Here is a 20,978-nt window from a genome sequence, read left to right as displayed (position 1 = left end):
AGATAGGGATCGGAGGGGGTGATTTAGTTATTGACATGTTATGCATTTGGTTGTAATACCGTGTGCAAAGATACGGTGCCGGCCGGAGGGAGATAAGCAACGCGTGTCTTGTCGGGTTATGTACGGTTAGCACAGCATTTCTGGTAATCAAATATCAGAGAGGGGCGGATAAGAAGACCAACATTTAGATACCACACGACCCCACACACACACACACACACACACACACACACACACACACACACACACACACACACACACAGACATACGCACGCACACGCACACACACACACACACACACACACACACACACACACACACACACAGTATGTACCGTATATAACTGCATATACTCAACACAAACAACTATGGTACCATTGGTGTAATGAATTAAAGGGTTCAATTCTATATATGTATGTGGTGATACACAGCCAGACTGCCGTTCTGTAATGGTGATTATTATTGCTATGCAGGGGCAACAACAATCAGACCATCCTGTGAAGTTGATATCATCCCGGCGTGCTTGATGCAATGTTTCAGACTGCACCCTGCTTCTCTAACACCCAGAGGATAGAATGAAGAACATTACAATGATTGAAACATCGCACAAACACTTATGGACACATGCACACACACGCGCGCGCGCGCACACACGCGCGCGCACACACACACACACACACACACACACACACACACACACACACACACACACACACACACACACACACACACACACACACACACACACACACACACACACACACACACACACACACACACACACTGATAGACACACCGATACCTGTATGAGGTCAAATGCATCATAAAGCCCTGAGTTTTGCTGGACAGCTCTTTTTGTCTCACACACACATTAAAGATTCTTTGATCTTATAATCAATTTCTCCCTGGCCTACACAGTTGTTGTTTTTTTGTTAGATTTCATATGTAGCCCTTATACCTCTCTTCCAACAATTTAAGCATTAAGAAGATACTCTTATGTTATCCAGAGCATCTTACAACTGCAAGATCAGAGTAAATGTCATGAACAAAATTACAGGGTAAATGGCCATGTAAATAGAATGCAAAAAAAACATGTTAGTGCTACAAAGTAACTACAGTAGGATACCAGGTAAACATCTGTCATAACAACATGCTATGTGTGGTCAAGCAAACCATATAAACAGCTTTCAAATGACCCAACCTCTCCATTGGTTGCTGTTCCGTAGTTCTCTCTCTGCCATGTCAAACATTTAGTCAGCGTTCATTGAAACAGGGTTATTATCTTATAGCAGGTGGGTGGTGTTGCATCATTGCTACTCTGTTGCTTGGATCACATGCGGAACAAACCTTAATCCACCTGCAGGCACACCGTCCATCCTACAGTACTCTAGTGTCGTTGTAATACTACTCGAATACCTCAGCCCCACACACACGCACACGCACACACGCACACGCACACACTAATATAGACACGCAGATACAGTATGATTGAGATAAGAGTCAAATGCATCATAAAGCCATATCCCTGAGTTTTGCTAAACAGCTCTTTTTGTCTCGCACGCATTATAATCACTCTCTCCGCACACACATTAAAGATTCTTTGATCTCATAATCACTTTCTCCCTAGCATCCCTATTTTGGACATGTCATTCTAGGTGAAACTTTTCACACAAAAAAACATATTTTGCTTGCTGTTTCACAACGGCTGACTTGCGAACCTAACCCCCAGACCCAGTCACAAATGTCCAAAAAATATCAATTTCTTTTTGTTTATTCCAAAAACAGCAGTGCTACTTTTTGTTGTGCAATTTTTCATATGACCAGGTACAGAAGAGGGCTTAAAGGTTCCTACATATCTTGGCCATTAATATGCCTGAAAATATATATATTCTGTGTCATGAATACACCCACACATAACACAACGTTTACATGGGGATAAACAGAGGCATCATTTCACAACAAAAAAACTAGAGGGTGGCAAAAAAGTGACAACTTAAGCCTGATTTCAAAAATAGCAAATAATGCCAATTGACAAGCTCAACACATTGCAATGTGATCAGTGCATTGTGAGCTTGTAGATCTGCTATTTGTTTTATATAAAAAGAAACACAAATTGCCTGTAATGACATTCCCAAAATAGGGAGGCCGATTTTAAAGTGATTCATGAATGTATGGTTGCAGAAAGAAGGAAAATATGAATGAATGGAGGAAATATGAATAAAAGACGGTGAGGTTAAAAAGGTTAAATGTGAAAGCTAGGGGGTGGCAACTGTGAATGAAGGCATCAACCTGTACAGTATGAATGAAGAATCAACTATAGGAATAGTTTGGATGCAAAATAAACCATATTTTCATATGGTTTATTCGTCACGCCTCCGGTGTGTAAAGGCCTTTATGTTAGTGAACTCTTTCATTATTTGTCCTGGGATGCTTTTCAGGACTACAGAATGAAAATGCCTTCCAAAAGCTTTACTCATCTTCCCTACTATGTACCTTCTAGTCAGTGAATGTTTACCTTTTAATGCGTGGCACATGTAACATAACAAAGCCCTACCATCACAAGTTGTCATGAAAAGTAGACAAAATGGCTCCAATTATTTGTCTTGGAGCTATTCCAGTAGTCTCCCCTGAGGGAGAGAATCTCCATATTATTAAAGCTATACTCATCCACTATAGATACATAGTGATGATACTCGCATAATAACTTATATCTCATTTGTGAACAGGGCTGTCCTGCTAAGTGATCTTACATTGTGTAACAACAGTTCCCTTCAAAACATAGCATTATTTAGGTATGAAGCCAATAACCCGTTAAGATCATTTGTAAAACGTTTGAGGAATTGCTGCCAGGAGTGAATTAAGTGTGGCCCCTGGTACCACTACTGGAGATTCCTCAAGAGGAGCCAAATAACTCACATATAGTAATATATCAATTTGCTAACTTAAAGGGCAAGTATGCATGAACACACAAAGCACACGTGTGCATGAGGACACAATATCACACGCCATAAAATGACACAATATAAATGCCCTGTCCTTCATGCCTAGCAGCTGATGTCTGATATTTCATCCTTGTTGTTTTATTAAAGATTTAAACAGTTTTGCATCTCCAACAAATACATATTGGCCAATTTCTCTGACACCCACTCTGATCTAATAGTGGAGATATGGAGAAAAGAGAAAACGAAGTGAGAGAATGAGAAAGAGAGGGGAGGGGGATCAAGATGTGTATGGTATATTATATTTCCACATGTGAATGTAATGCATTTAGAGAATGCATTATTTTATATTATCAGAGCTAAGGGGGGCGTGTGTTACATTAAGGTGGATATGAGTGTTGTCACATCAAAGACGGGATGTGAATAGATCACAAAAAACCCTATCATTACCATTATGACTGCTATGCACCGAAGCGTCATTTCTCATGACATGATCTGTCCTTATTAGTATTAATAATAAAGATATAATAATATGATAGTAATATGCTGCACACACACACACACACGCACGCACGCACGCACGCACGCACGCACACATACACATATATAAGTGTATATCAATATATACACTGTGTTATATATACAGTGTATTTGTTCTGTATATAGTATACGTACATTATGTATGTCCAGTCTCATATTAATATAATTATTAATGTCTATAGAATATTCATACAATATGTATGTCCAGTCCATAATTATTCATGTCTCCCATGCTTTTATCTCTGTCTCACCCACAACACACACACACACACACACACACACACACACACACACACACACACACACACACACACACACACACACACACACACACATCAACAAATGTCGATTTCTCATGCCGTTGTTTTACCTTCTGCAGTTTACTTAGTTTAATTTCTGCGTCTGGTCTCTTTCATGGCTCCTTTGTCTCTCTCCTCCTCTGGATCCTCAAAGTCAATCGATTGCATCCATGGCTGAGGTTCCTCTATCCTTGGCTCTCTGACCTGGGCCAACCCCCGTCTCCTCACCCTGCGTCTCCTTCCCAACTTTGATGGCAGCATCCATATCATATCCATGTCACCGGGCTGACACGGTCCGTCCCGCATCGATAAACATTTGGGGAGGGCAGATTTTTCTGGGTTGAATAATTTATAGTGCATGATTAGAAACTCAATCCTGAGTGGAGGATCTGGTTGCTTGTATGTTTGTCTTGGATCTTTACAATAAAACATGACCCAGTCTGATTAGACGGGCCGAGGCCGGAGCTTGTGTGTGTGTGTGTGTGTGTGTGTGTGTGTGTGTGTGTGTGTGAGAGAGAGAGAGAGATGCAGTGATTCAGGGTTTTACTGTGGATAAGGACAGTAGAGGTATCCTCAATCAAAACTTGTCATCCTCAGAGGAACTTCCCTTTGGATGTCTAACACTTACATGTGCATGCGCACACTCACGCGCGCACACACACACACACACACACACACACACACACACACACACACACACACACACACACACACACACACACACACACACACACACACACACACACACACACACACACACACACACACACACACACCCATTAACATTACAGTCAATGTACAAGGTCAACCTAGAGGTGAGAATACTGTAGCTGACTCGTGGCTCATCACCGACCTTGAACTTTCACCTTTTACTACATTGCACCATATATCAGATACTGAGTAAGAGATGTAATGTATGACACTTCATGGCCTTGTGTTATGATTTGATGATGATACAGTATATTGAGTTATTGCAGACAGTGTGACATACGTACTGTACAAACAGACAGTTTCATCAACTTTAGAGCTATGTTGGTCCATGAAAGTTGTTGTTATTCGTCTGGTATTGGTGTTGTTCCTTTTCTTGACACATCTTGAGCACACATTTCTCTTATCAAATAAATGGATGATGTGATGCATGATGCATTGCATTTCTAACCGACAAAATGTGCATAATGAATTTAAAATGCTCACATTTAGATTTTTAACCGCATATTATCCCTGGCATCCTTATTAGGGGCAAATTCAAACATTTTCGAATTGGCTGTTTTTGTTGTACGATGAAGTACAGTATGTAGGGTTTACGTGGTTAACCTTGCCTGACTTACAACCCATGGAAGCAGACAAAATTAAGGCTAGTGTCTGACAGTCATTTGTTGTGTCTCACTGGTCTTTGTGTTTCACACAGAGAGAGAGAGAGGGAGAGGGAGAGAGGGGAAAGAAAGACAGAGAACTTCTCATCATAGCTAGGAGTGTGAGTTTTGGGTGCAGAGGGGTTGTTATGTTAATTAGCACAGTCCAAATGCCTGGAGGCATAAGCAGAGGAGGAGAGCGTGGGGTAGAGGGGGTGGCTGGGGGGGGGGGGGGGGGTGGGGGGATGTGTGGGGCTGGTGGGTGCTTGTATGGAAATTGACCAGTATAACTGTAACTGTTCGTCTGGTACAGGCCTTTGAAGTGAGCTGTTCAGTACTGTAGCGGACTTTGTTCTTGGTAATTGCCTAAATGATCTCCACGGAGCGAGGAGTTGTGCTACAACTGTACTAATCCAGGGGCAACGTGCTGATTTGACGGAGAGCTTTTCTCCGTGTCGATCTGCCTCCGCCCTGCTCTGCACCCAACACCACCACCACCACCACAAACAGCACCCTGTCTTCCATTCGGTTTGGTCTCTTAATTAGCCTGATGCATGTAAAATAGTGGTTCCCAATCTTTTATGGATCCAGGGCCCACTTGAAAATCTCGAAAACGTCTGCGGCCCACCCATCTGACCACTTAACACGGTGGGCAGATGGGTGAACCGTGTGCATTTTCACACCATGTTTATTTTAATGATCAATCAATCGATTGTGTTCCGGCTTGGATCAATGCAACTAACATTATTCATCCTATTTATCGCTATCACAAGAAAGAATACCATGATTTTTTTTTTGCATAATTGTTTTTATATTAATATTATATTATCATCAAAATCTTAGTGTTTTGCCAATTATTTTGGGTCCCACTGGCAACAACCTGCCTGCCCACCAGTCGACCCTGGCCCACAGGTTGGTAATCGCTGCAGTAGGGGGGTGTCATGTCATCGTAGGGATGAGGGTATAAGGGAGGGGGGTGGGGGGGGGTTCTGTTTGTTGTCGGGATGATGGCCCATGTGCTGCCCAGGCTTATAGCCACACGCTTAACCCCCTCTCCTTGACATCATAGCCTCCGTTCTCCACCATTGATATGCAAATGAGTGGTGGCAGCACCCATTTGCAAATGAGGGAGGAATAATTAGTGCACGGAGCACTTAGCAACAACAACAATAATACATGCCTCTGATCCATGCTGAGCTGCCCTCTCTTTGTCATTTAACCTGCTGCTGGCAATCCGACAAGAACCTCTCCCCACCCGCCCCTCACCCCCCCCCCCCTCCATACCAAGCACCCCCCCACTGCACCAGAGACACTGGTGGGTGGTGGGGCATCTTACAACACAAGCACAGTGTTTGGCCTTTTGGAGGCTCGCCAGGGTTCAGGCAGCCAGTGGAGCATGGAGGCCACGCAGAGCCCAAGGCCAAGAGGAGCCGAACACGGAGCTCAGCCTGGGTTGGAGACCTCGCCGGTATGCAGGGGAGGTCAGAGTCAGGGAGCGCACTGGAGAGGAAGTAATGTGTATACCCTGAGACACCCCCAGCTCACACATCCTGGAGGAGGAAGAGCGAGCGAGCGAGCGCCGAGCGAACGCCGCCGTCTTCTCCTCCGTGTCAGTGAAAGAAAAGAATAGCAAAGAAAGGAGAAGAAAAACAAACCTTTAACAGAAGAAATGAAAACTTTCATTTACCGCAGGATGGGGGGGAGTTGCGAGATAACGGTTATATGTGTCTCTGTCGGAAAGTAGAGCAGCAGAGAGAGCAAAAGAGAGGATGAACGAGGAAAAGACAAGAGAATCAGAGAAAGTTGGTAAAAAGCCATATGGTTGCAAAAAAAAAGAAAGCAACAGCTTCAATTTCAAGGAAGACGATTCAGTGACTTTGGGACTGGGAAACATAAATCATTAAGGCCAATTTACATACAGTCCTATTGCACAAAGGGGCTTCAAAGAGGTGGGTGTCATGTTAGTGCTCCGGTGCCAGGCGTAACGAAGAGCCCCCCTCCCACTGTCCCAGGACGGGCCCAGTGGCAGGGTATCAGGTAGTCTAAGGTCCCATATAAAAGCGGCCCCTATGAATTATAAATCATAGGCCACTGGAGCCACAGCCTGTGGGATACAGAGGGGGTAAGAGGGACCGTATTCCCGGAACAAAGGACAGCGGTGGGAGGGGGTCAGGTGAATGGTTGGCTGGGGTGGGGGGCATCATCATACAGGATGGGATGGTATGTCATTGTTGTCTAACACAAGCAGACTCTCTTTTATGGCTGATTTATAGTCTGTCCTATGACGCTGTCACGCCCCGGAAATAGCTGATCTGCACGCTCCCGTCGAGTCGCATCGCAACGCGTCGTGAACTTGTATATCAGCTATTTTTGGCACACCCATACCCGTTATGTTTAACTTCCAAGCAACACATGTCATCAGCTGGTCCTGCTATACTTTACTACACTGATTAATCCTGAGTGACAACCTTTGTCATTTGACACTTTCAGAGTTTAATTATTGCCCCGGATTCTGCTGTGTATTTTCCATGTTTAACATACAGTATTTGAGCTGATTTCATTAGGGTTAGGGTTATTATTAATCATTCATTTCAATTGTGATGTTTTCGTGCAAGCTCTACTGATTTTCTCTCTTATTTCTTGATAGTCACAGTGAGAGAGAGAGAGAGAGAGAGAGAGAGAGAGAGAGAGAGAGAGTGATGAAATGCAGCAAAGGGCCTTGGGTTGGATTGGAACTGGGGCCAGCTGCTGGAAGGATTGTAGATGTTTATGTGGTACAGTATGTGTGGTATGTGCTCTTACTACCAGGTGAGCCGCTGGGGTGCCCCCTATACTGTGCTTTTTTTGTGCATGCTACATCACTATGGAGGGGAGAGAGAGGAAGAGCTCAGATTCAAAAAGTGTGTGTGTGTGTGTGTGTGTGTGCTCGTGTTCACGTGAAAAAAAGGGCTGGCTTCTGACCCAGCAGGAGTTCACTGGTCCCGCCCACTGGTCAGTGGTTTGAAGGCCCGGTCCAGTCAGAGGCGATTGAATGGAAATATTGTTTTTTTGGGGTAGGCATGCTGATGAAAGGTTGATTGATATGGTGTCAGGCGCTCTGTGATGGATTAAATTGTGTGTGCAGACGGCTGTGGCCCTGGCCAGTCATGGCTGTTGCTGCCTCCCTCCGCCAGCCACTGCCGCGGCAGCTTTAAGAAAATTTGATTTTCGCAGCTCAGAAACACACGGCAGCCCCCTTTCTCTCCGCTGCCTGACTTCCATTTAGTTTGAGAGTGCACAAGTGATTCTTTATTGGATGAAATCTGCGCCGGATTGGATAAAGTGTTAGAGCGCTGAGCCATCTATCACTATCACCGCCCCGGCTCCAGTTTCGTTTTAAAAGAAAAGAATGAAAGGGGGGAAAAAAGCAGAAAAGAAGAAGAAAAACAGACAGCCATAGGATGTTGGAGATTTGAAAATTAACTGTGGCAAGAAAAAAAGAAAAGATCTATTCTCCGACCGCTAAGCCTGTTTCCTCCATCGAAGGATGGCATGCTTTTCTCCGTAGAGGTGGATCCGTCCCTGGTTCTCTCAAGCTCTCCTCCTCACTTGCTTTTCTCAAAATGTCCTCTGTGTAGCCCCCCCCCCCCCCCACACACACACACACACACACATCCATGCATACTGTACATACAGCACATACATACCCTGCATACACAGTAACATCCTGAGTGTAACTCTGAGATTGAACAAATGGACCCGTAAGGGAACATTTGTTCACTCCCAGTGTTAAATGAACACCAAGAATTGTACTGTAAGTATACTGACCACTGCATGTTTTCTCTCCTGCTGACCACACCAAGCACCTTTACAGAACTACTGAGCAGATAATTAATTCACATGCAGGACCACAAGATGAATTTATTGTGATGACAGGCTGGATAGATTTTTATCATAATGAATGTCTTATATTCTAAATATGGAATCGGGGAATAAATAAATAAATGTCATAATAACTTGCAATACTGTATGAGATGGGGTGAATGTGTAGAGGTATTATTTGATGGACAATAGGTCCAGACAATTAGGTTTTGAATTAGGTTTAATTTCTCTTATTGCTGTTTTTTTCACATTTTAAGAAAAAATCAAGCTTATGTTGTAAGTAATTATAAGAATACCGATTGACCTGCACTTCTATAACTTTATCTATCTCCGTAAATGTCTGCACAGTAAATATAACACAAATACAAGTTTCAAAATAATAATCTTCCTGAGGACTAGTCAATGAATATTGCTATTGACATACAGATAAAATACCCTTCAAACGGTAACACTAACATTTGCAAAATATAGCTATTTCTAACTCTGTAAATGTTTGCCCTAACACAGTAAATATAAGACAAACACAAGTTTCAAAATAATCTTCCTGAGGACTAGTCAATGAATATTGCTATTGACACACAGATAAAATACCCTTCAAACGGCAACACTAACATTTGCAAATTGACAGCATGAATTTCATATACACCAGAACAGCAGTGCATTCAAATCCATTTGCGTGTCATGATCTGCAAGCTGGCCAGGTCTGTCCCACAGCCTGCAGCTATCTGTCCTCTCCCATTGCGGATAAACAACAGTTGGATGGAGTTGCTGACCACATAGCCCAGCCACTTGTCTCTTGTCCAGCTCAGCTAAACCTGATTTAGCTGGGTCTAGCCTCATCCAGTCTATGCTACCCAAGGGCTGCTGGCAGCAGTGGACAAAGTACTCAACCCCAATGCTTGAGTCAAAGTATAGATACTCCTGGTCAAATATTACTCAACTACAAGTGTAGATGTGAAAGCTGTCACTTGCTTTAGTAAACATGCTTTAAATTTTCAAAGTTTTCAAAAGTGCAAATTACAAGGTACATTTTATTTTTTAATATTAATACATTCCTGCATAGAATAAACATTTTTCGCAAAAAGATTTTCCAGATTTTTTCTCAAAATATCAATATTTGTGAAAACATGCGTTGTGAATTTGTCGAGTTTCTATTATCACTATTTGAAATAGGGCTTACGTAAGTGGTTCATTCATGCCCCTTCCTAAAAAGAATTGGTGTAGTCAAAAGTACAATATTTATCTTGTGTAGAGGAGTGAAAGGAAGTATCCAAAAATACAAATACTCAAGTAAAGTACAGATACTAAAACAATACTCAACTAAATGTACTTTGTTAATGTCCACCACTGGCTGCTGGCCTATAGTCAACTCCACCACAAACCAAGCAGATTTCAGCCTCACTGTCAGCCAAACCAATAAATTAGTCAGCCCTGTTTGTTTGCTTACATCCGCCCATCACTCATCCATTCATTTTTAAACACTAACCCTCTCTGGCCTCTCCCGTTGCTAATATGCTCTGCTCTATAGAGCAAATGGCAGTGCATTTAGCTCAGGGCGACACAGATACTCAGATCACATCCAACGAAGAGCCTGCAAAAGGGAAGAGCTGGGGGAGGAAAAAAAAGAAAAGCAAAGAGGGAAAAAAACAGTTAGAAGCTAAAAGCATACAGTAAGGAACGGCAAAACTCGTATGTATTTCATTTTTGTCTTACATAATTCATTTTTAAATGAGCCTCAGATGATGTAAATGTGTTCAGATCCTCCCTCTTTTCCAAGTCTTTACCCTTAAATGTCTCTGTGGCTATAGTGTCCTGAGGCAGTTTGGCCCCTCAGACCCCCCCCCCCCCTCCCCCAGCCTTAATAAATCATTATGGAGCAGAGCAGCACTTATCGGGCTGGTCAGAGACCTCTAATGAGCACAGGGACCACGACTCAGCACACACCCCAGAAATATTTTATTAAGAGCACATTTAAACACACTATCCACTCAGGATGTATGACCACATTGGTCAGCCCCGTGAATCATATCTGTGTCATAAATAGCAGGTCCTGTGGCCCAGTCCCGACTGGGAGATACAGTAAGTACAGTGTTTTTTCGTGGAAAGTAACTAAGCATACATTTACTCAAGTACTGTACTTAAGTACAATTTGGAGGAACTTTTACTTTATTTGAGCATTTCCATTTTTTGCTACTTTATACTTCTACTCCATTAAATCTCAGAGGCAAATATTATACTTTTCACTCCACTACAATTATTTGACAGTTTTAGTTAAAAGTGACTTTGTAGATTTAGATTATTATTAGAAAACATACGTTAACCAATTAACCCATATTTTATACATTGTCTATTCGCAAATAGCCGATTGTACGAGCTCACAACCCGATGCATCGCTTGTAGATCTGCTATTTTCAAAAACGTTCTAAAGTTTTTGAAAAATTGCATTGATTTTACTTTGTTACTGTACATTTTGATGCCAATATACTTTTACACTTTTTCTCTTTGAATACAGGCCTTTTACTTGTAACAGAGTATTTTTGTATTGTCGTATTGCTACTTTTACTTAAGTACTTCTTCCATCACTGCACTCAGTCCCCCGGTTCTAGTGGTCCAGAGGCCAAGGCTGAGTGTCCTCAGTGGGGTGCTTGGATCTCGTCCTGGTCCTAGATGGCTCCTATGGGGCTATCTGACCTGTGCTCTTATGTTCTGCTTATGACGGCCTTGCAGGGGGACGATTGTACTACCAGGTCCTCGTCATAGCAATGACGGGACACCCTCTTTGAATTGGCTGAATTATCAATATTCTCACATGCTGTATATTGACCAAAATACAGTTGACACGACTGATAGTCTTGACACACAATTATGAAGATTTTAATTTGTATATATACATATAATATATAGCCTATAAAAAAAACAAATTACCCATATATATGTAATATATGTATTACCCTTATATATATCGCAAAATAACAAATCATTATTAATGCACAAAGGCATTTTTCTTTAAATCTGATTTTTTTTAGCTTTAATCTTTAAGACAATAGGTTTTGTCATTTTCTTCAGATTATTGTAACTTTTATTAGTAGGGGTCAATATATTAGTTTTATACTTTAAAAAGTATTCCTTATTTTTGCTCTGATTAAAAAAAGACAGGAAATAATGTTTAATTTAAGGCAACGGGAGGCACAGAGAGCTGAAGGTAGAGAGAGATTGTGCAGTCTTCTTTGATGCAGACAGACTGTCATTAAAGTGTTGCATTAATCTACCATTCTAAACTACCTGACCTATGATCAGGGAAACTTACATCGTTAATGCATCATTTTTTTAATAAGTTGGAAAATTGCTCAGACCACTGAACAAAGGCAGAGCGAGCAAAGGCTCATTGAGGTTAATAAAAAAAAAGGTAAGAAAGGCTTTCTCTTGCCTTCCTTTTAAGTTTCCAACATCCACGACGGAAGCTAACTACCAAGTAAAAAAAAGAAGAAGATAAAAATCATTACGTGGTTGTTTCATCTGACTTTTTTCTTTTTTTTAACTCCCCAGTGCAGAAACACTGGGCTGATTAGGGCTGACTAAAATCTAAAACCTGCCATAGCACTTCTGCTTCTTCCTCCACTCTTCAACTTTTATTTTTAATGGAAAATTGTCCCCAAGCTCGTTTACTCAGGAACAGAGGGATATAAATGTTTTAAAATTTAACCCAAAAAGGAAAAAGAAATGGAAGAAAATGGAACAGCGAGGAGGAAAGGACAGGTAATCTGAGGAAGATTTTAATCTTAATAATTCATAGAGCCGTCCCTCAATCCTTGCTTTCCCCCCTCCCTGCTGACTGGTGTTTGATGAAGATACAAGGTTTCTGTGTGTGCTGCTGGGTACCAGCTAGGTAAACGCTGCAGTCACGCCGCAGTGTCGATTGCCCTCAGATAAGACCAATATGAGACAGTAACCAGTGGGACCCCAGCAGAACAGAGGGGAGAAGAGGAGAGTTTAAACAAGGTTAGAATGGCAGGAGAGAGAGGCCACAGGGAAACTATAGGCAAGACATCAAGCCACATTGCAGTGGAATGTTAATGTAAGTGTGTGTGTGTGTGTGTGTGTGTGTGTGTGTGTGTGTGTGTGTGTGTGTGTGTGTGTGTGTGTCTGTGTGTCTGTGTGTGTGCGCGCGCGAGCGTGTGTGTCTATTTCGTAGTCGTTGTAGGCGAACATTCTCAAAAATAGCCTAGGTGCTTAATTTATTGTGTTGCACAGTGAAAATATATGGTAATAAATGGTTAAAGTGTGTGAGAAAGTTTATTATTAAGACAGTCTAGACCTGCTACAGTACATCTACCAAACCAACTGATTACAGTGTTGTGAACAGTGAACAGTGTCACCAATCAGAAGGGAGGAAGTGGGTATTATTGTAATGTGGCAGAAACGTCACCGTCATCATTATTCTAGTGATCTATAGTTTTGCACCCGGTGGCGTCGTTCCTCGCATGCAGGAGAGGTGGACCTGCATGTTAACACTTGTTAATGAAGTCAAAAGGTAAAAGCGGTTCCACTACATTTTGTGAACATGTTGCCCATGATCACAGAGAAATCAGTGACGGTTTGTAAAATAATGGACCAGCTGACGGGATGAAAGTGATGGAGAGATGAGGAGCAAGGAAATCAGAAGGAAGAGGGCTTTAGATGCTCTGAGATACACTCCTCATCTGATCCGCTTTTAAGTCGCGGCCCAGCATGCTCAGCGGCACAGACACTCAGACCTGCAGCCCCTCAGGGTTCAAGCTCCACTCAGAGTGCTTCTCCTGGACGGCTCGCCCTGCCCTGCCTCCTCTCTGCTGGAACCACCAGGCTCCACTCCACTGATCACCAGTGGTGGCCACTACAGTAGAGTCAAAGTATAGCTACAGTACTCCTGGTCAGATATTACTCAACTGCAAGTGGAAGCTGCTCTGTCAAATTTGTACTAAAAGTAGCCTACTGGAGTAGTTTCTTTTTAAAAAAGAAAATCTTTATTTAAGTCAATTATAGTGAAAATTGCAGATTTACAAGCTCACAAAGCGGTGTATATGTATTGTCACTATACTTGAAATAGTCTTAAGTAGTTAATTCATAATGTACTCTTGTACTCGTAATGTTCTTTTTCTTTTGGAGTCAAAAGTAAAATATTTGTCTTGTAATGGAGTGAAAGTGATTTCACTACTACTACTACAACTCAAGTAAAGTATAGATACTCAAAAAATGTACTTGAGTACAGTACTCAAGTAAATGTGCTGCGCTGCTGTCCACCACCGCTCCTCTCTGCTGGAACCAGCAGGCTCCACTCCAGTGATCACACACACGCTCCCCCTGACCAGGACGTGTGTGTTGACACTGTGTTTGAGGAAGCGTTCTGTGATAATGTCCCGGTATTGATCAGCTATCCGCAGCTCTAGCTGCTGGAAAAGAGATCTGTATTCAATCCAGACTGATCGTCAATGTCGGATACAAGACAGCAAGCAGAGCTAGCCATCTCAATATTTTTGTCTGACGTTTTCTTTTTTTTTTAAAAACACTTTCACTGTCATCCCTATTTTGGGCATGTTATTATAGGCGGACATGTTCAACATTTTCCAAAATAGCAAAAACAGCAGATCTACAAGCTCACAACACGTTGCCAAACGACACGTTGTGAGCTTGTAGAGCAGCTATACATCTCTATTTATCATACGAAGAAGTATATCCTTTCTTGTTCTTTCCCTTTCTGCTGGTCAAAGGAAGGGGAGGGGTGGGGTTTTCGGGTGGAGGTCCAGGGTTCACCAAAGGTGAAGGGCCCTCCTTCCCATCTGTAGTGCTGAGAGTCAAGTTCAGCCAGGGGGTCTGCGGAGGGGGGCTGGCAGTCTGGACGCCATGTCCATCTGGGTCAATCTGCATATAGAGGACAGCTGACTGAGACACCATGTACGTTCTGGCTGCTGACACGAGAACATGGCTGAAAGGGACAGCGAATTTGACAAATGGGATTCTTCTAAGCACCTCTCAGGTCCATTTACGCCCTCGGATTTAAATGAACACTCAGAATTTTACTGTGTGTGAAGTTGTGTGATGAAAGCCTTAAAACCCCTCTTCGAAATAATGTATTTATTTAAAAGAAAAAATAATAAATCTGTGAAACTGAGTGAAATTAAAGTGGAATTTCTGTTTTCCATGAAAATTCAAAAGTGTGTTTGAGCGTGTGTGTGTGCGTGTTTACGTGTAAACATCCATGTGAATGGTGTGAGCTGTGTCCTCTCTAGAGGTGCAGAGGCCAGGTTCACGTCTGCCTCTCATATGCATGTCTTTTATTGTCTATTGTCTGTGCCGGCGGACCTCTCTCACTTCTCCGCAGTAGACTTTTGACCCTGCTCATTTCCCTGTCCGTTTTCCTGCCATTAGAATACCGAGCAGATGTGAATGGGGCTCTGAAGCGAATGCTAATGAGGCCTCCTGAAAGATCCCCAAATCATTTTCATGGGCCGTAAGTAGAACTGACTGAGAGGAAGTATAGCCTGTTTCCATATAAGTCGCTCCTGCTGACTCCTGTCGTCTCTTTAAACATGCATGGATTTTCAAAATAAGAAACAAAATTCTGTAATTTCAGCCAAAGCTCAATAGCAGTTGTCTGAGCTGGAGGTCACGTGTGTGGTTTCCCTTTCTTCTGCGCGTGTGTTTGTGTGCGTGTTTTCGTGGCTGCGTGTTCGTGTGTGCATGTGTGCGCGTCTATGACGTGCGCCTGGGTGTGTGTGTGTGTGTTCGTGCGTGCGCGTGCGTCTGTGTGTGCGCACGTGCCTGAGCGTGCACGTGCAGTGGGTGTGCATGCATCTGTGTATTTGTGTCCCAAGGCTAAACAAAGCATCCTATCCCTGACTGTCAGTTCCTGCTGTCACTGCAGAGGCCCAAGAGTGTGTGTGTGTGTGTGTGTGTGTGTGTGTGTGTGTGTGTGTGTGTGTGTGTGTGTGTGTGTGTGTGTGTGTGTGTGTGTGTGTGTGTGTGTGTGTGTGTGTGTGTGTGTGTGTGTGTGTGTGCGCGTGCACGTGTGTGTGTGTGTGTGTGTGCATGCGTGTGTGTGTGTGTGTGATCAATCTCACGTCGACCAGTCATGGTGTCAGAGTAGCAGTGCATCTGACTCTCTCCTGTTCTCTCTCTCCGTCCTCTCTCTTTCTCTCTCTCTCTTTCTCTCTCTCTCTTTCTCTCTCTCTCTCTCTCTCTCTCTCTCTCTCACCCTCTCTCCCTCTCTCTCTCACCCTCTGTCCCTCCCTCCCTCCCTCCCTCTCTCTCTCTCCCGTCTCTCTTCTCCTTTACCCCCATGATCTCTCTCTCTGGCTCTGTTCTCCTGCTCCTCTCCCTCCATCCATCCATCCTGTCCTCCTGGCTGTAGGACAGTAGGAGAGAGTCGGGTCAGAAAGCAAGCCTGGAGGACTCATCCATCTGGAGGATAATAAATTCAAGCCAGGCAAGAAGGTGTGATCCCTGCGACACTCTGGACATCTCCAAACCAGGTAACCTCTCTCCCTTTACCTCTGCTGTGGTTCACTGTCAAATCCCTCAGTGTTAACGGAACTCTGAGGGTGTACGGGGTTCATTCGGTCCCATTTGTGCACCCTCAGAGTCACCCTTTCCTCATGCTGTGGTTCACTCTCACTGTGAGTCCACTGAGTTCTGCTCGCTGACTGATCTGCTGACCAGCACTCACTCAAACTCTCTCTCTCTCTCTCTCTCTCTCTCTCCCTCTCTCTCCCCCCTCCTCGCTCGCTCACTCGCTCTCTCCTTCACTAGCGTGCACACTCATGCTGTCATAATACTGTATGGAGTACACACTTTCTCGCTCAGTCACTCAGTCACTCAGTCACTCAGTCATTCAGTCAGTCACTCTCTTTCTCCCTGTCTGTCTCTCTCTCTCTCTCTCTCTCGCTCTCTTTCTGTCTGTCTCTCACACACATATGCACATACGTACGGTACTTTCATATCATACAAGGACACACTTGTGTGAACACACACACACACAGACACACACACACACACACACACACACACACACACACACACACACACACACACACACACACACAATACTGAGTAACTTTAATATACTTTGCTGGAGTGAGAGGAAGCGTGGTTTCCTCCTCGATCTACATTGTGTGGGATTCCAGGTTTACAGGTGTAGCGTTACAGAGACATGTTTTATGCTCCGAGGTGGCAAATGCCATGTTTTTGAAGTTGAAGTGGGTTGTCTTTACTGCCCTGGGCTGTACGAGGTGCGTCTATACCTCTGATCGCCTCTGATCGACTTTCTCAAAGGTTGCCGCTTTTCTTTGCACTGATTTTGTGTATTTTATGTGTTATGTTCCTTTCTGAGATGAACCAAATATATATACGGTATATGTGTAACTCTGGTGACTTGGGAGCGGTTTATATCTGTGTTGTGGTTTGACAACACTTTCACTTCCTAACCTCTGAAGCGATTGCAGCAATGTTGTCCAACTTTGAATGTGTTTTCGCAGATGTTCTTTTCAAAATATAATAGAGCTAAGGAGCTGTTGCATTGACATTGCCCCCATAGCTCATAACCTGCAATGTTATACATTTAGAGCAGATTCTGGCACCCACACTTTTTCACTTGTTTGTTGACTTTTAATACTGAAAACTTGTGACTCTTCCATTCATCAACATTATTGATGGATACAGTAATACAGGTTACATCATCTTGTTTTTCCTTTGCTATGCATTTGCATTTGTTCAGGATATAGGATCTATTATCAACAAGTAACAACTATAAAAAATATTATTAACAAGCACTTTAAATGCATGTAAAATTGACATTTTTATGATTTTACGAGTTACTCCAATGTACTGTCTCGTTGTCGTTTAGTTTGGACTGACAATCTGGATTAACTTTGTGAGTGTTGCTCGCTGGCATGCAGGCGGTTCACAGTTTGAAGGAAAAAGGAAAAGGCGTTTCCTGTAAATGTCACTTACATTTTCAGATGGAGAGATATGTTTCTAACGGGTCAGCACAAGAATTTCTTTGAGGAGGCATTCTGGCAGACTTTCAGAGGAGGTTAATTGGGAGTGTGCTGGCTTCTCATTTTAGAAATGTTTTTTTTTACCCCCTTCTTACAACCACCAACCGCCAAATGTGTTTGCACCATCATCATCTTTGGCTTTATATTGTAATACCAACTGATGCTACAGTACTTACACAGTTAAATCCTGCGCTAATTTAACTCAGAGAGTTACATTTTCAGACTATGCAATTAAAAACCCATGAGAGAAGCATTTGCAGACTCTCATTTAACAAATGGATAAATGAACACTTAGGGTTTTACTGTGTAGGATATGGAAGCTAGTCAACTTGTTTTAAACGTAATTTACACATACAAAGCCCCCGGTCCAAGAGGTTAATGGCTGACAAATTAACCCCTGCAGCATTATCTTACAAATAGCCCGCGGCCTACGATAACCTATAATCAATATCACCAATTATGTGTCAGACGGGATGCTTGTGGCCATGACCTGTCTCATGAAGAGACTTCTGAACGGAAACAAGATCTCTCTCACTATGCAGATGTATGATCTCTTAGGTTATGATGTCATTACAAGCAGGAAAATTGTTCTAAGTACACCTGGGACCAGCTATCCACTGCCTATAGACAATTGTGTCTTCTTTTATCCTTGTCCTCCTTTATGTTTTCATCCATTTTTACTTTTGCAGGGTCCATGTATGCTGATAATTTTGCAAGACTGTCAATGAATTTATAATTAAAAGTGTGTGTATATAAAGCTGGCTAAACTCTTTCACGCCACACAGCTCTTAATGAAATCTGTGATCCGAACATATTTAATTTCTTTCCAATCTGGAAAATAACACTTGAATTAAATTGTATTCTTAAACTAATTACTCTTTAAACAGTTTCCAAATGTTTCTAAACGAGTGAACATTTGATATTTGGCCTCTATCTTGTAATTTGAGCATATATTCATTTATGTACATAATTTCATTAATATTTTAATTTGGCATTAGTTTTACATGACATTTTGAACATTTTCTACTGTTTACATGTGTCCTTTTTGTGAGTGATAACCTATGCAGTAGGATGTGCATTGAATGTGCTTTTGGCTGCAGGAAAGTACAAATTGGTGCATCCTGTTAGAAGTGATTAGAAGTTATTGGTTATTTAAGTTGCTTGCAAATAATGACAACATTTAAAAGCTTTGCAGTATAGGCTAATATTTTTGCAGTTGATAGTTGAAAATAAGATAAGAGATGTATGACTGATATTTAGTGTAATCTATACTTAACCAGCTAGTTACGAATTAATTTTGGCCTAAAAATACATTTAAATATGTTATTCATAGACCCTCTGCTATAGGTCTAATATCATATGTAAATGTGTTAAGCTATATTTAAATGATCTTGTGATTGTCAGTATTGTGTTCATTATGTACACCTGCTAGATTTGATCATTTGAAGACTATAGAAACATTATAGGCTAATTAGAACAAGTTTCTCTCTCTCTCCCTCTCTCTCACTCTTCCTCGCTCTCTCTCTCTCTCTCTCTCTCTCTCTCTCTCTCTCTCTCTCTCCCTGCCAAGTATAGGGCTGAACAATAAACGTTAGACATAAAGTTAATAAGGCTATACATTAAATTTCAATTAAGATATTTGAGGTTTTGTAGCCTAGCCTACACATCAGGAATCCCTTTCACATTTTCTCCTTTAAATTCTGGCCTTCTTGTTTTCTTGAAGTCCTTCTGTGAAACCGATTGATCTATACATGTTAGTCATAGGCTGTGCTAAGGAAGGCCTAAATCCTAGTGTAAAAATATATATGCTGGATTACATTTCATTTGTATTCTCAGAACTGTTATTTCCGAATTGCTAATGAGACAGATGAATAATTTGCACAAAAAAAGTGTAAGTAGATGGAATAGATCGCCTAATAGAAAAGTGCTGGGTCACCTTTTCACCAGAAACAAACAGAAAACTTACAACACATGGTTACTTTTTATAATAATTATACTGTACATGCCTAATAATAACAATAATAATACCCCCGTTATGAATTATGTCCAATCGGCCTATTGGTGTTTAGGCTACTTCAAACAGGCAAATAAACATATGTGGCTCTCCATATAAGACGCATGATCTTCAAGCTAACAACTCGTGGCGGTGATGTGTAGATCTGTTCTTTTTGGCATGAAGCGACGCCCTCACGGTGCCGTGGAGCATAAATTATCTTAATGGTCAGCGGGTCCATTGAGACCTTGAACTTCACCGTGGTTGTACTGGGAGTTCAGACACGGGGGACAGCTGTTGTTTTCCCGTGTGGGTCTGACTGCATGGAGCATGATGCCTGGTTGTGACTCAGACGACGGCAGCCAACGCGAAGTGACAAATGGTCATCATTTTGTGATTGTTAGGATAAATAACGGTGAATTTTCTCTTGTTTAGCTTTTTTTTTACATTTCTTTTTGGATTTAAACGGTTTTCACCCGTCACAATATCATAGCGTAGGTAGGCTACCTGTTCCTACGGTAACAGGATAGGTGGGCATTAGGGACATCTGGGCACCTCGATGTAAAATTGGCTATTTTGTCCAAAATGTACAACAAATAATATATATATATATATATATATATATATATATATGTATATATATATATATATATATATATATATATATATATATATATATATATATATATATATATGTATATGTATATGTATATATATATATGTATATGTATATGTATATGTGTATATATATATATATATATATATATATATATATATATATATATATATATATATATATATATATATATATATATATATATATATATATATATATATGTGTGTGTGAAAGTAAGCAATGTAACGTAGGCCTACATGATGTGAACATGCACAGTATATCATTATCAGACGTAACTTTATCCTTCAACTTCTTGTTTATGCCCCAAAATGACTGGATAAACAGG

Source organism: Gymnoscopelus microlampas, assembly GCF_963454915.1.
Source record: "Gymnoscopelus microlampas genome assembly, chromosome: 1".
Lineage (NCBI taxonomy): Eukaryota > Metazoa > Chordata > Actinopteri > Myctophiformes > Myctophidae > Gymnoscopelus > Gymnoscopelus microlampas.
This window is presented reverse-complemented; position numbering follows the sequence as displayed.